Genomic DNA, 11120 nt, shown 5'->3' on the forward strand with positions numbered 1-11120 from the left:
AGAAGAGGCGGGAGAGAAGCAGAACCCCAACATACAATGTCAAAGACCCAGATCCTGAATCACATTTGGTGTCTGAAAATGGACTATACCAGGGTGGAGTTTGAGAACCCAAAAAATGTCACATGCCAATCAGTCAGATGGCATGTGAGGAGGGAAAGCTCTGCAAGACTTCAGACTATGACCGGGACTGGGAGGCAAGGCCTGTTCGTCTTCCTGCTTGGTGAGTGAACATCACTCAGGGAAACCAAGTTCACGTGCACCAGTGCATGCCTGCTTACCAAGAACTGTGTGTCCTGTGAGGAAGAGGAACGCGTTGGAAGGAGCAAGCTCTAGTGGGGAACCCAGTTGAGTGGACTCATGGTGCGAGGTGTGAGGAAACTGCTTCTGCACCAATCGGGTTGTTGCTCATGTGCAGAACTGAGTCTTGACCCACGTATGCCAGGGGAGGGCCGCCATAAAGATAACCATGGAAAAGATTGCCATGCGGTAAAGGCGGAAGATTGTGCAGCACCTTTGCGGTGACCCCATGTGCCAGGACGGGCCACCATGGTAAACCTTGCGTGGAAGCTTTGCGGCAACCCTGTTTGCCAGGATGGGCTGCCAGAAATACTTGTGGCATGTTGATCAGGCAGGAGCAATAAACTGTTATCAGTGGTGAACCATAGGGAGCAACAAAAACTGTGACTGACCCGACCACGTAGAACGAGTGAGGACGCCATGGAAGCACCACCACCCCAGTTTGAGATCGAGCATCAGAATCAATCGCCCCTCCCCCTCAGGAGCATGGAATTTTACCCTGCAGGAAGAATACAGGAAAATCTCCATTCACTGCTGAAAAGCGCTGTGTGCTAAGAAACTTAACTTGAAGAATCAGAGTGTACTCGAGATACAAACTGCTAATTGAACATTATCTGGATGTGACCAACATGGAATGGGGGAAACCAATCACACTTTGAGAAAGGACTAGGACAGGAAGTTGCCATTGAAACACTATAGCCCTGACCTCAACGGAAATGTGTTTTGCGAATGTCATATTCTTCCTTTGAAAGAGTAGCTGGAAATAAACTGTATTAAAGAGAGTATTTGACTGGACTTTGATTTATTGCTGCTGCTGAGCACTCTGAGTTGTGAACCAGTGTCCACTAATCTGTATCCGCACCTCCCCTCCTGAAGAAGCCTTGGACAGCTCCTCCACGTCTCCCACTGAGAGTCGTGTACAGGAGGGGTACTTGACCCATTTGCCCAGCATTCATAGTAGGTCAAGGGCCGGGAAATAAGCAGTGAAAGGCCTAAAGACCCATGTTTGGGCCCAGTAGCCCCAGCGTGCCTTGTGGGCCTCTGAAAGGGGTTCTGAAACCTCATCACTCCCTGATGACCTCTGCACACTAGTAGTCATGCATCAGTCACCACCACTCTGGGTGGGGAAGGAAAAGGGACCTGCAGCTCTACCAATTGCATTTGAGAAGCTGTCACTTCAGCTTGTGAACTGTATCTTCAGAAATCTCGATGGCATCCTACAGATTTCCTTGGTGCTGGCCCACTGGGACTTCAAATTCCTTTACAAAGCCTGCATATGCCCATAGGCGGATGAAGAGACTAAAATGCCAGGAAGCCTCAAAGATGCTCTTCCCAAGATCCAGGACTGAGGATGAAACATCAGGATTACAATCTGAATGTTGCAGACTCAATGCGGTGGAGAGGCGGCCTTGAATTTCACTGTCTAGGATAACCCCAATGAATGGCACCCTCTGCAAAGGAGTTAGTGTGACTTCCATTTATTGATTGTGAACATAATGATGTCAAGAGGTTCGCCATTGTCTTGAGGTGGCTCACAACTGACTGGTGAGCTTCCTGCACCACTCGGTTGTCTAGGTAGTGAAGGAGTGGTTTCCTCACCCTCTGAAGGTGTGCCACAATCACCGGGATCACTTTCGTGAACTCCTGATGGACACTGGTGTGGCCAAAAGAGAGCACAGCAAACTAGAAATGCTCCTGACTGACCTTGAATTTCAGGTGACACCTGTCCTGCAGGTCCAAGGACACCATCCAGTATCCTAGCTCCAGAGCATGAAGGATCTGTGCTAATGTGAGCGTTCTGAATTTGTCCTTCTGCAGGAAGACATTAAGAGGCCAAATGTCCAATATAGGTCATGGCTGCCATTCTTTTTCAGTACAAGGAAATTGCGAGAGTAACAATGCTCTCTTATTTCCTAGTGTGGATCCTTCTCAATAGCACTTTTACACAGCAACACCTCTTGTAACAGAATGGAGAGGTGAATCTCTTAAAGTTGATTGGCAGTGGGGGTGGCTGTGGCAAAGGGAATATAAAGGGTAGGGAATACCCATGGTGAACGATCTGTATGATCACCCATCCATAGGACGTGATGGATCACTACCATTGGAGGAAATACTGAAATCTACTTCCCATAGAATGGATGTGTGTTGCTAAGAGCAAACTAAACAGCCCAGAGACTTGCCACAAGGAAGGGAGACTGGGAGGATTGGTGCTCGATAAATTGCAATTAGAAAAAGTAAGAACATACAAATACCTGGGTGTACTATTTGACGATAAAGGATCTTTTGATCCACGTAAGGTTGATATGCAATGGAGGCCAAACACCCTGTTAACTGCATTTAACCCCTTCGGGGCTGATGACGAGCTGGGCTCGTCATGGAGCAGGGCGCTCGTACGCTGATGACGAGCCCAGCTCGTCATGAGCCCCACCCTCGGGGGAAGCGCCAGCGCTCCCCCGAGTCTGCCCGTTTTTTTGCTTTTCAGCCGGTATGGCAGGGGAAGACCTTCCCCTGCCTCCCCTCGCCTTCCCCGCCCGCGTTATCAATGACGTCAGCGCGCGAGGCACGCTGACGTCACTGGGGGTTCCTTTTGTTTACCGACGCGCAGGGAAGCCATTTGCTTCCTGCGCGTCGGATTGGAAAGAGGTTTGTTTTGCGGCTGGGGCAGGGGGGAATATTTTGAAACGTTCATCGAGGGGAAGGAAAGGCCTTTCCTTTCCCTCGATGCAACTTTAGAGCATTCCTGCTCCACGATCGTGCGATCGTGCAGCTGGAATATTAGGGATTTAATATTTTTTTTTTTTTGCCACTTTCGTTGTTCGGGGAGCGGCCCCTTGGGGAAGGGTCGCTCCCCTTTTTGGGGATCATTATTTAGATGTGTTTGTGTGCCTCATATGTTGAGGAATGGTCGTTTTTTCAAAAGAAAATGCTTATGGGGGACATTTTGAAAATAGTGTTATTGTGCTAATATTTATCAAGGATGCAAGTGCCTCTGTCCTTCATTTCTATTAGTTTGTGTTTATCTGAAGTGGCTAAAAAACACACCTGTCCTGCCTAGGCAAAGCTCACTATTGTTTTTGGGCTGATTTTTTTATTTGTGCTGCAATTCAAACACATGCTTTGTCTCCAGTGACCATGTGTGTGTTACTATGCCATTGCAGCGATGTGCGAAGGGGTCCCTTGAGTGAGCTGTCCATCATAGTGGGAAGCTCACAAATGTTTTTGGGCTGATAATTTTTTTCCTGAATTTGTGCTGCAACTCGAGCGCCATCTTTGTCTCCAGTGACCATGTGTGCGTTTCTATGCAATTGCACAGATGTGCGCAGGGGTCCCTTGTGTGAGCTGTCCATCATAGTGGAAAGGCCACAAATGTTTTTGGGCTGATGAATGTTTTCCTAAATTTGTGCTGCAACTCGATCACCTGCTTTGTCTCTAGTGACCTTTGTGTGTGTTATTATGCCATTGCACCGATGTGCGCAGGGGTCCCTTGAGTGAGCTGTCCATCATAGTGGGAAGCTCACAAATGTTTTTGGGCTGAGGATTGTTTTCCTGAATTTGTGCTGCAACTCGAGCGCCATCTTTGTCTCCAGTGTCCATGTGTGCGTTACTATGCAATTGCACAGATGTGTGCAGGGGTCCCTTGTGTGAGCTGTCCATCATAGTGGGAAGGTCACAAATGTTTTTGGGCTGATGAATGTTTTCCTGAATTTGTGCTGCAACTCGAGCGCTTGCTTTGTCTCCAGTGACCGTGTGTGCGTTACTATGCAATCGCACAGATGTGCGCAGGGGTCCCTTGTGTGAGCTGTCCATCATAGTGGAAAGGTCACAAATGTTTTTGGGCTGATGAATGTTTTCCTGAATTTGTGCTGCAACTCGATCACCTGCTTTGTCTCTAGTGACCTTTGTGTGTGTTATTATGCCATTGCACCGATGTGCGCAGGGGTCCCTTGAGTGAGCTGTCCATCATAGTGGGTACATTTAGGAAAGATGGTGCACTCTGCTAGTTGGTGGGCGTTGCCAAACGGGGATCTTCTGTGTGAGTTCACATGCCTCTTATGTGTATAAATGGTCAGAGACTGATGAGAGCAGCAAATGGGGAGAAAGAAGCTCCTGGTCATAGGAATTGTTTTTGGATTGCGCTTGTGAAAATCAAGGATGCAAGTTCCTCTGTCCAGCATCACAGTTAACCACAGTAATTCTGTTGTCCCCCTCCCCACCAGAATCCCTGATGACGTCAACGCGCACAGCACGCGCCAACATCTTCAGGGATTCCCAGGCGGTCGGGAAGCCATTTGCTTCCTGCGCCTGGAGGTGTTAGGTTGGTTTTGAGATATTTGGGGGGGTTTGGGGCTGCAAAGAGGCATCAGGGGAGAGGTAAGTGAATTTCCTCTCTTCTGATGTCTCTTTGCAGGGCATTTCTGCCTCACGGTCGCGCACAGCATTGCGATTGTGCGGTGGAAATGCCCCCACTAGCACCAGGGATCTTATTTTAGATTGTAGGAAGTGACCCATTGGGCAAGGGTCGCTTCCAGGTGGGTCGGATTTTAAATTTAGATTTTCTGCCCCCCCCACCCCCGGTGGGCAAATCAACCCGTACTTTTGTCCGTTTTGCCCTTTTTGATGGCCCATCTGTGTGGATGTGATTTTGGGGGTAAATTTGTGTGTTTATTCATTTGTTATGTTGTTTGTGAAATGTAGTATTAATTTATTTTTTTTCTTCTTTGTTTTTGATCCAGGCTTTTGCTGCTTGTATTGGTGTAGGTTGTGGTACAGTTAATGCTGGTGTTGCAGCTTGTGTAGTTGCATGTGCTTGGTAAGTAAATGTTTTTTGTACTACTCTTCCTAGATGAATGTGTTTTTATGAAAAGTGAAGTTATTGCTGTTTGTGTGGCTTTGTGTTTCTTGATTGTTAACTTTTTTTTGTATTGCTGCTTGATGTGTACTTTGTCTAATCTATACTTTTTTTTTCTTTCCAGTGGGATTTCCTTTCTTTTTGCTGTGTTTCAGCAGAGTAGGTGCTGGTGAGTGTTCTTATATTTGGTTAGATTTGAATTGTTTTTGAGTGTATTGATTTTTGTGTGAAAACTCTACCTTGTTTACTTCTTACTTTGCACAGTGTAGGTTGTTGTTCACTTGTGTGTGTAGTCTTCTTGCTTTGTAAGGATAATGGCTGCTCGCAGGATGACTGCTAGGCAGGTTGTTAGTTTGCTTTTTGAGTCTTCCTCTGACCATGGTCCAGACACTGACTCCGATTCGGAGCATGAGGTAGGTGCAGAAGATTCAGGCAGTGAGTTTTCTCTTCGCATGGTATCATCGGATGATGAATCTTCTTCTAGTGCTGATGAAGTGCCTGTGGTAGAGAGGGACATTGATGTGCCGGTAGAGAGGCAAGAGCCATGTGAGCGGCAGCCTAGGTCCTCAAGGTTTCCCTTTTTTTCTCGTCGGGAAGAGGCAAGTGTGGTAAAGGCTGCGCCCAAAAGGTTTCACATTGCTGTGGTGCGCCAAAGGTTATCTGGTGCTGCTAGTCTTCCTGTTGTAGAGCAGCATGAGGCATCTGGTGCTGCTAGTCTTTCTGTTGTTGTTGAGCAGCAAGTGGCATCTGGGGATGCGAGTTCTTCTGTTGATGTTGAGATGCAAGAGGCAGCTGGGGATGTGAGTTCTCCTGTTGGTGTAGTGATGCAAAATGTATCTGGGGATGCTAGTATTCCTGTTGGTGTAGTGATGCAAGAGGCATCTGGGGATGCTAGTGTTCCCGTTGATGTAGTGCAGCAAAAGGCATCTGGCCTGCAGGCTAGGGTGGCTTCTTCTTCTGATGTTACTGATGACGTCTGGGTTGCCCCTGGCATGGTGCAGCCGGAATTGCCAGACTTCACTGGTGTTCCAGGGTGTAGAGTGAATACTGACAATTTTTTGCCAATTCAATTTTTTCAGTTGTTTTTTGACGATGAGTTTTTGCAGGAGATTGTGGAGCAAACTAATTTGTATGCAGAGCAGTATTTGAGGGACCACAGTGCCAGCCTTAAGCCCCATTCTAGAGCTACCCATTGGTCTCCCACATATGTTGAAGAGATGAAGAAGTTTTGGGGATTAACTTTTTTGATGGGCTTGCTAAGGAAGCCATCAATGTCTTATTGGTCCACTAGTCCCTTGATGGCAACATCTATATTTCCAGCAGTTATGACTCGTGATCAATATATGCTTCTTCTTCGCATGATACATTTTGTTGATAATGATTTAGCGTTGCCACGCGATCACCCTGATTGTGACCGTCTTTTTAAGATTCGGCCTGTCCTTGATCACTTTGTTGATCGTTTTCCTGAGATCTTTGCACCTGGAAGAGAAATAGCTGTGGACGAGTCTTTGGTATTGTTCAAGGGCCGCTTGGTTTTTAGGCAATACATTCCTAGTAAGAGGGCACGCTATGGCATCAAACTGTATATGCTGTGTGACAGTGATACTGGATACGTTTATAATTTCAGGGTGTACACCGGTAAGGATTCCAGCATTAACACTTCTGCTTGTCCGTCCACTTTTGGAGTGACGGAGAAAATTGTGTGGGAACTAGGTAGACGATTATTTAACAAAGGCCACCATTTATATGTAGATAACTTCTACACTAGTGTGCGTTTGTTCAAGGAGTTGGCCAAAGTGGGCACTGTTGCATGTGGCACGATGCGCAGTAACCGGAAAGGTTTCCCAATAGAACTTGTTTGCAAAAGGCTTGTGCGGGGACAGTCTACTGCATTGCGATGTGGGAAGCTTCTAGCTGTGAAGTTTTCAGACAGGAGAGATGTTTACATGCTGACTACTATCCATGACGAAAGCACTGAAGCTCTGCCAGTTCGGGGTGAGACTGCTGAAGTGCGTAAACCTGTGTGCATTTTAGACTATAATAGGCACATGGGTGGTGTTGACAGAGTAGATCAGAGGTTGGAACCTTATGCTGCTCTTCGAAAGGCTTACGTTTGGTACAAGAAGTTGGCTAGCCATCTTTTCCACTTGGCATCCTTTAATGCTTTTGTTGTTTTCCAGAAATCTTGTCCTGAGTCAAAGATGCCTTTTGTTAAGTTTCAGGAGACTATAATAGGCAGCCTTGTACTAGTGGAACAGGCAACTGTGCCAAGATTTGGAGTGGTGGAGGAAGTGGCTAGACTGAAAGATCGCCACTTTCCAGAATACATTCCTCCCACAACTGCAAAAGACAATCCCACTAAAAGATGTAGAGTCTGTTGGCGAAGAGAAGTGCGGAGGGAGTCTCGTATGCACTGTCCTGACTGTCCTTCAAATCCTGGATTGTGTGTGCCAGCTTGTTTTAAATCGTACCACACACAAAAGAAGTTTTGGGAGTTTCATTGAGCTTGTAAGTGTACTGTCTGGTCTGTTTTCTGTAATATTTTTTTGTTTGCTTTTAGGTTTGCATTAGTGCAAAGCATTTAGTTTTTGAATTTGTGTTAGCAGATTTGCAGGTTTCTACATTTGATTTGTGGTATTTCTTTAAAAAAATTCTAATTTTGATGGTGGTGTGTGCAGGATTGTGCTTGGATTGTTGGTGTGCGTGGACTGGCGCTTGGCTGGTGGTGTGCGTGGTCTGGTGCTTGGCTGGCATAGTGCATGGATTGGAGTTGTGCTGGGGGGTGAGTGGATTTTTGCTTGGCTGGCGGAGTGCATGGTTAGGTGCTTGGCTGGTGGTGTGAGTGGATGGCGCTTGGCTGGTGGTGTGCGTGGTCTGGTGCTTGGCTGGCATAGTGCATGGATTGGAGTTGTGCTGGGGGGGTGCGTGGATTTTTGCATGGCTGGCGGAGTGCATGGTTAGGTGCTTGGCTGGCGGTGTGAGTGGAGTGGTGCTTGGCTGGCGGTGTGAGTGGAGTGGTGCTTGGCTGGCGGTGTGTGTGGAGTGGTGCTTGGCTGGCGGCGTGTGTAGAGTGGTGCTTGGATGGTGTTGTGTTTGTGGAGTGGCGCTTGGCTGGTGGTGTGCGTGGAGTGATGCTTGGCTGGCGGTGTGTGTGGAGTGGTGCTTGGCTGGTGTTGTGTTTGTGGAGTGGCGCTTGGCTGGTGGTGTGCGTGGAGTGATGCTTGCTGGTGGTGTGTGTGGAGTGGTAGTTGGCTGTCGGTGTGCGCTGAGTGGTGTTTGGCTGGCAGTGTGCATGGTCTGGTGCTTGGATGGTGGTGTGGGTGGACTGGCGCTCGGCAGGCGGTGTGTGAGTAGTTACTTTCTGTTGGTCACTACACACACTGCTAGTTGAGTGACACTCCACACAGTCCATCATTTTGTGTAGTTGCAGTGTCAGAAATGTGGGCGTGTGAAAGTGATGGGCCCTTGAATGGCGCTGTTTGCTGGTGTGAGTGTTGAAATGTGATGGGTCCGCGGCTGGCGGTGTGAATGTTTTGTATGTGTCACGCGTACGAAAGGTGTATGAATGGCCTGTAAAGAGGTTGGTGCCTTGACGTGGCTTTACAGCTCACGAGCTGTGAGTCAGTGGTTCAGTTTATCATACTTTCAATTATACGCAGTGTAATTCATTTTTGATGAAATTACTTGCGTATCCAATTGTATGTACTGAATCATCACTCACCCTCGTGCCAAATCCAACCAGTATGTGTGTGTGCTTGCGGATTAGATGGGTGTGCAGTAATAGTTGGTTTTTTTCTCTTTCTGCATTAGGGTGTACCTTTTCCATTATTGTGATTGATGTAATGTGTTGCTTTTCCATTCGGATGCTGTCAATGGTCTGGTTTGTATCAGGTATGAAAGGTGCGTGAATGGCCTGTAAAACGGTTGGTGCCTTGTCGTGGCTTTACAGCTCACGAGTTGCGAGTCACTGGTTCGGTTTTTATGCATTTATTTATTGACAGACCATTTCATTTTTTTGAAATATCTTGTTAATAAAATTTTATGTACTGAACCATCACTCGCCCTCGTGCCAAATCCAACCTGTATGTGTGTGTCTTTGAGGAACAATGGTGAAAATGTTAAGTTCACCAGCTTTTGCAAGAGGGGTTACCTGGGTTTTTGGCCCTGTGCGAGACAGCCATCTAGGGAAACTTACCAAACCCACACATTTCTGAAAAGTAGACACCCGGGGGCTTCCAAGGAGGTATGGCTTGCGTGGATCCTCCAACGTTCCTTTACCCAGAATCCCTTGCAAACCTCATTTTGTGCTTGGAAAAAATCAGTTTTTTCACATGTTTTAGTGTGGGAAAGCGTGGCATCACTAGGCTCACACAAATTACCACCCACCCAGCGTTCCCCAAGGTCTCTCGATAAAAATGGTACCTCACTTGCCTGGGTAGGCATAGTGGCTGCTTTAGGAAAAGGCCCAGTTCATACTGTGGCGACCAAAACTTTACCTTTAGCCAAATAATCTTATTTTTTGAGGGGGTCACCTGAGCTTTTGGCCCGGGGCTTGGCGGGCATCTTTGGAAACTACCAAACCCAAACAGTTCTGAAAACTAGACACCCGGGGAAGTCCAGGGAGGTATGGCATGCGTGGGTCCCCCAATGTTTTCCTACCCAGAAACCCCTGCAAACCTGAAATTTTGGTCAAAAAACCCACTTTTCCGTACTTTTTTGGGTGGGATCTCGCAGCCGGAACAAATGTCCTACCACCCAGCGTTTCCCTTGTTCTCCCGAGTAAAATGATACCTCACTTGTGTGGGTGGGCCAAAGGCATGTGACTCAGGCTGGGGGGCTTAATTTGTCAAACTTAAATATGACTAAAAACTACTTTTTTCAAAATTCATTTTTGGGGTGTTCTGCTTTGGGGCACCCACACAAGTGAGGTATCCTTTTACTCGGGAGAACAAGGGAAACGCAGGGTGGTAGGACGTTTTTGCCGGCACGGCGATCCCACGCCAAAAAGTTTGGAAAAGTGCTATTTTTACCTAATTTTAAGGTTTGCAAGGAGTTCTTGGTAAGAAAACATTGGGGGACCCACGCATGCCATACCTCCCTGGACTCCCCCGGGTGTCTAGTTTTCAGAACTGTTTGGGTTTGCTACTTTCCAAAGAATACCACCGAGCCCCGGGCCACAAACTCAGATGCCCCGCCCCCAAAATCAAGGTAGTTTTGCAATAAGGTAATGTACATTCACCACCGTACGATTTGAACCGTTTCCTGTTGCAGCCACTATGTCTATCCACGCAAGTGAGGTACCATTTTTTTCAGGAGACCTGGGGGCACGCTGGGTGGGTGGAATTTTGTGGATCCACGCAGATTCCAGAACTTTCCACCACAGAAATGTGAGGGAAATGTGTATTTTTTGTCAAATTTTTATGTTTGCAAGGGATTCTGGGTAACAAAACCTGGGGGTAGGCAGACGAGTCACCCCATCCTGAATTCCCCTGGGTGCCTAGTTTTCAAAAATGTATAGGTTTGCTAGGTTTCCCTAGATGCTGGCAGAGTTTCGGCGCAAAAAGAAAAGGTAGTCTTTTTGTCCGAAGCGTGCTACATTTCACTGGGAAATTGAGGTGCGACCATGCTGCGTTTTGCGCTGTTTCATGTCGCAGCCACTATGCCTACCCACGCAAGTCAGGTACCATTTGTTTTGGGAGACCTGGGGGCACGCTGGGTGGGTGGAAATTTGTTGATCCACGCAGATTCCAGAACTTTCCACCACAGAAATGTGAGGAAAATGTGTTTTTTTTGTCACATTTTTAGGTTTGCAAGGGATTCTGGGTAACAAAACCTGGGGGTAGGCAGACGAGTCACCCCATCCTGAATCGCCCTGGGTGTCTAGTTTTCAAAAATGTATAGGTTTGCTAGGTTTCCCTAGGTGCTGGCAGAGCTACGGTGCAAAAACAAAAGGTAGTCTTTTTGTCCGAAAAGT

This window comes from Lissotriton helveticus, chromosome 6 (genome assembly GCF_964261635.1).
Source record: "Lissotriton helveticus chromosome 6, aLisHel1.1, whole genome shotgun sequence".
NCBI lineage: Eukaryota > Metazoa > Chordata > Amphibia > Caudata > Salamandridae > Lissotriton > Lissotriton helveticus.